Source organism: Rattus norvegicus, chromosome 2 (genome assembly GCF_036323735.1).
Source record: "Rattus norvegicus strain BN/NHsdMcwi chromosome 2, GRCr8, whole genome shotgun sequence".
NCBI classification, from domain to species: Eukaryota; Metazoa; Chordata; class Mammalia; order Rodentia; family Muridae; genus Rattus; species Rattus norvegicus.
The window spans coordinates 195,131,481-195,137,480 of NC_086020.1; positions in this window are offsets into that span (position 1 = coordinate 195,131,481).

Sequence of the window (6,000 nt, forward strand, 5' to 3'; positions counted from 1 at the left end):
TTTCAAAAGGGATTTGATTAACTCCAAGAGTAAAAACAAATTTGGAAGCTGGTAATGTTGGTAGCTCAGTAATAGCATCTATCTGCCTAAGTGGAAGGTTCTAGTTTAGATTGCCAAGAATCCTTCTGATTTACCCTCTTGAGTACTGGTATAAGCCTGTGCTTAAAATCCTATACACATGCATGTGCACATGCTTGGGATCAGAACCTTGAGCCTTCTTGGGGAGTATTCTTTCACTGAGCTACCCAGCAGCCCTATTTTTTTTAAAGTTTTACTATAAAATATAAATGTGTTTCTTATATTTAGTTGAACAGAATAAACTTTTGGTCTAAAATACCATCACATTCTCTTTGCTGAAGTGGGGGTTTCAGGCAGCAGTAGACTTCTAATCATTTTACCAGCAGGTGTACCCCTTACTACTGATGGGGTCTCAGAAAAAAGTTTAATTATTTGTCTGTAACAACATTAAGATTTCCTTCGGGGTTGGTTATGATAGTGCATGCCTTAAATCCCAAAACTCAGGGAGGGAGGGGCAGGAGGATCTCTGTGAGTTTGAGGATGGCCCGGTCTATTCGTAGTTCCAGGGCAGCTAGGACTAAGTAGAAAAGAACTTGTCTCAAAATCAAACAAACATGATTGCTTTAAGGGATTGGCAAGATGGCTCAGCAGGTAAAGGTGCTTGCTGTCCAAGCCTGGAGACCTGAGTTTAACCCTGGGAACTTATGTAAAGGAGGAAAAAATTGGAGCCCACCTTCCCCCTCTCCCCCACAAATACACACACACACACACACACACACACACACACACACACACACACACAATCTCACATATGCATACATGTATGTGCACATGCAATAGTAGACAATTTTTAATTTAATAATAGACAATTTTTAACTTAAAAATAGGCATGAATTTTTAAAAGACTGTCTTCAATCTATCTTGTCAGCAAGAAGCTTCAAGAAAATAAACTACTTGGGCTTCTCATGATAGTCAAAAAGTTAAGAGGACTTTATTAGGAGAGTTCTTTGCATCTTGAAATTTCAAGCATTCTGGAGGCTAAATGTGCAAGTGGTGTGTCTGTGACCAGTATGTAAGAAAGAAGCCACTTGAGAAGACGCCATGCAGGAATATGTTGGGTCTTGTTCTCATCTGTTCAACATGCTTTGTCCTAATTTCTTCTGAAGCCAGAGCTGTCTTTTACTCCCAATAGCAGCATCATGACTACATTTTAATCCCCAATGTTGTTAGACTCCTATCCAGAGTACAGCCACAGCTGTTCTTGGCGGGCAAATGCATTGCTGTTTTCCCCTCAGTCACAGCAAGATACAAAAATGTTCTCTGGCTAGGGTGTGGATGAAGGCACTTCACTAATCTTATACATAATTCATCCTCTGTTGCTGGGGTACTCAGGGTTGAAACTCTGCCCTCTGATAAAATTCAGCTGGATTTTTTATTTACTTGACTCTGATCCCTTTGGGGGTTTAGCCTTTACTGAGAGCCCAGGGATTCTAATTTAGCTAAACCCTGACTGTGAAGACTGTTCCTATTCATTTGCTCTTGGTCTATTTTAGCTATTGTAATACCACCTTTTAAAAACAAAACAAAAACTACACTGGAACATGCAGTTCGGAGAGTCTTGGATACTCTGACAAAAAGCTTTCAGTATCAGCCTGTTGGATGGAAGAACTCCAAAAGGCTTATCTTAATTTGTTTTCAAAGTTTAGACATTTAAAAGAGCCTCAGCATAAAAAAGAATATGCTATTAAGCACACTATAAACCTTTGAGTTTCAAATTCATCGTATTTAAATCTTACTAGTAATGGATTTGTTTGTTCGTTTTGTGCTTTGTGCATGTGTGCTTAGGTGCAGTGTCACTGCCTAGTGTGTGCATGTGATAAAGCCGGATATCAACACTGGATGTCTTCCTTTCTCACTCTCCTCTTTCTATTTTGAGACAGCATCTCTCACCTACCTGGAACACACCCATTGGCTAGATTGTCTCTTCTCTCCCAGTACTAGGATTATAGGCACACAGCACTGTGCCTGGCTTTTAAATAGATGCTAGGAGTTCAAACTCAGGTCTTCATGTTTATGCTGCAAGCACTTTACCAGCTGAGCCATTTACCCAGCCCTTGTTTATAAATTCATTAATATAGTAAACAAATATGTATTGGGTACTTTTATGAAATATAGATAAAATTCTTGTTCACAAATAGCTCATAGTCTTGTGGTGGCAGGTTGAGCAGGGCACGGAGATGTGCATGGATGAGGTAGGGACTATTGCCACAGTAGAGAGTCATGCTTCCATTTTAATTGGCTTACAGGTGACAAGTTATTTCAGTTGATTCCAAAATGATGACAGAAGTCAATCTAGACTCACAATCTAGTCAGTCCTCCTTTCAGAACCATCTGGCTAGAATCCTTAAGTCCAGCAAGATACAGAAAGAAGTGTCTTTATTCTCTTTCAAAGATGCAACATAGAATACTTTCATCTTTATACCTCACTGCCTACATTCATAGTTTTGTAAATATAATATTCAGTATAATGTATGTATGAATAATTTATAATTTAACACATAATGAAGAACTCCTCAGTGAAACCTTTAAGGAAAGCCTTACCTCCTAGTCACATAGTATCTGCCATAAAAGCTCCTACCCATATATTTCCCTCTGTTATACCATCTCAGGCCTGATAATGACCATTAATAATGGCTGAAGGATAGCCTAGGTGAAAATGAAATACTGCCATGTCATGGGAGCAGACTAGTGACTTAGAACTACTTACTGACTTCTGTTTATGTGGGGAAGAGGACAGGAGCTCACATACTCACATAGCTGTCTCTGAGCACTAATTCTGATAAATAGGCATGTGCCATGCAAGTTTAAAAACTAACAACTTTGGGGTACAGCACTAGGTAAGTAAGTTCCTATTGTCCACACTTGCAAGCTGAACTTTGCTGTTCAACTTTGAATCCTTTACAAGTCTTTCTTTATAGGAAGGACCTCCAGAGTGTTTGCTTCCCAAAGAAGTAAAACTAGTTCCTCTCTTTACTCTGACACTTCAGTCAAGTGATACATACTAACTGGATCCCTGAAGTTATGACCTTAGGATACTCAGGTTTTGAAACAGGGTCTCACTGTGTAGCCCAGGCTGATCTCTAATCTCAATCCTTCTTGCTTCAGTCTCCTGAATACTAGAATAACAGTATATATACTGTAAAATAGACATGGAACCTATGCCTGGTGAGTTTATACAAATCAGATGTGTAATCAGTGAAAGTGGAAACTGGTTATTTAGTGTGTGGAATAGAAGCATAGGCTGGACTAGAGGGCTGGGGCGTATACTCAGTAACTCAGTGCTATAGCAGAAGGGAAGTAGGTAATTTGTGCAATGACTTGAAGGCAGAAGATGGAGGCTTCAGAAATTCCTAGTGACTGTTACCCTCTGGCAATCTCTAAGCTTGCCAAACCTACTAGAATAAGCAGAAATGGCTAATCTCTGAGTAGGTTAATAGAATATCCATTTCTAGAGAGTAAGTTGGGTGTGTGGTGGCAGTTCGAATGCATTCTAATTTGTACCACGGTGGTAAGAAAGCACACTCACTTTCTACGTGGTAGGGAGCCCATTCCCAGCCATTCAGTCACCTGCATTCCTGTGCCACTGTTGGCTGTCTGCTCACATTCACTGGGTCTCTGGGAGGACTTAACTCCAGCCCTTTGAACTCTGTGAAGCTGCTCCCCACCCTCACAGCACTGGAACAAAGATAAGGAACTTGGTTATTTAGCGTTTTTCCTGAGCCTTTATCTTCTGGATGGCATTAAGAGTAACCATATCTGTGTTTCAGCCTCAAATTCCATATTGAATTTTTTAAAATTGCTTTTTGAGCAATAACTTTTCCCTTGTTGCTTAACCAGTCATGCAAGTTGAGGCTTCTGTCTCTAGGCTTATTTTATAATAGCTGCCCTGGGAGACCAGATGAAAAATAAGACAGTTAGATATTTTATGAGTATTGAAATCCCCTCCATTCAGAAATGTAAATAAAATAACCAGCACAAGCAATCAGCTTATGTCAGATTCCATGGGTTTACATTACATGGAGAAATTACAGTGCAACCTGAAACATGCTGCCTAATGAATTCACGGTGGTGTCACAGTTGAATGTAAACCCTGAGCTTTCCTTTTGTGAAGGGTTTCAGACATCACCTTTAATAAACTGCCGAGGAGAGGAGGGGAAAGGCTGAGATGACACTACCCACACCATCTCGTGAAGTCGCTGCCTCCTCCCAGCACCTACTCATGCCAGCTCGGTGAAGCAGAAACCTAAGACACTGTCGCCTTTGGGCTCAGTCAGGGAGCATTAAAACTCACTTACTCAGCACCGCACTGGGTCCAGCACACAACCCCGTATCTGTGCTGTTTTTGACAGTGGCATCAGGAGACTGAACAGAGGAGCAGGACTGTGCTCTGTCTGTGTACGTTAGGGGATTCTGTCAAGTACACTAGATTAAGTGAGCATCCTGCTGAATAGCTGTTTCTGTCAGCGTAACAAGCCACAAATCCAACCAACCATGGTCTAGGTGGAGACCGTGGGCTCAGAATTTGTCCACCCTTGGCTGTTGGTCCAGTGCCCCATAGTGAATTAGAATGTCTTCTCATTCATCAGTCAAATTGCTTCGTGGTCTCTAAAATTCTTCTTTAGTTTCCCTCTATTCCCTTCGTCCTCAGATATGATAAACCTGTGACCACAGAAATCCAATATATCAAATGGAGTAAGAGTCAGATAAGTTTTGAAGTTCCGAGTGAAGGGAAGAAATGTATTGTCTGTTGTAAATTATTCCCTTTTTACGCTCATTTCTTGTGCATTGACTTGACTGATGTCAGGTTCTGGGCCTAATGCTACATTCATGTATCATAGCTCGAGACATTTAACACCACTTGATTCCCTCAGAATTTCAAATGATAAGGCTGGGTAGTTAGTGCTGCGTAGTTAGTGCTGCATAGCGTTTTGGTGGATTTCACAAACAGAATCTCTTTGAGTTGTTGTGTATGTATCAAATGAACTTACCCAGTGCTTTCCCACAGATGCCCTGGAGCTCACTGACATAGCTGTTATGTGGCTCTTACGGGACTCTGGGCTCAGCATTCTGATTTCTCTGTACTCCCCAATGTATATAGTATGTACTTGCTTGGAATTCCTAATATATTGCTGTACATTCTTGCTTTTGAGGCTCAGCACACACCAGCTTCTTCAACAGACTGCCTTCCTCTGACTGCCTTCCAGCTGTTCGTGCCTTATCTTACAACATTCCAGCTCTCAGGCACCTCCTCTGGAAAAACATCTCAAGATGGACCTCATCCATACTTCCTTTATTCTAAGATTTGCTGCCCAGTCTGTTGGTCTCTGTGTAACTGCTGTTTCTGTGTGTTGTCTCCCACCATCATAATGCTCACAAGGATGGCCATTCCCTAGCCCCTTGCCCTTTTCATTCTACACAAACCTACGAAGGTCTACCGAGGCCTGTCCAAGGTCATCAGGGTCCTAGTGCACCTTTCTTCCCTCTCCTTTCACTTGATACTTGTATGCCTTGAAGAAACAAGGCATCTGTTGGGGGAAGGCCTGCATGTCAGCATGTGGGTTCTTACATTTAGGAAATACTGAACCCTTTGATTTGTCCATCTCTGTATTCTCCTCAGATATCTTCAAGCTACAGACATGAAACCAGGAGTAGGCCCAAAGTAGGGAATTTCCACTGAAAGCCAAGGTAGAATTTCCCTTCCTTTTTACACAAGCTCTATGAAGCTGCTGTTGTCAGCAGCTCACCAGACATACTCCTGCTCTGACTCTTTCCCAGGAGTCAGGGTTAGTTTAAGAAAAACCTCTTGCTAGAAGCCATGACCTCGTACTTTTATCCCCTCCATCTGGTGTGTGGCCTCATGGGGCTGTGCTGCTATGCAGGAGGTGAGCAGTGGAATTCTTTAGATGATGACTTCTGAGCCCA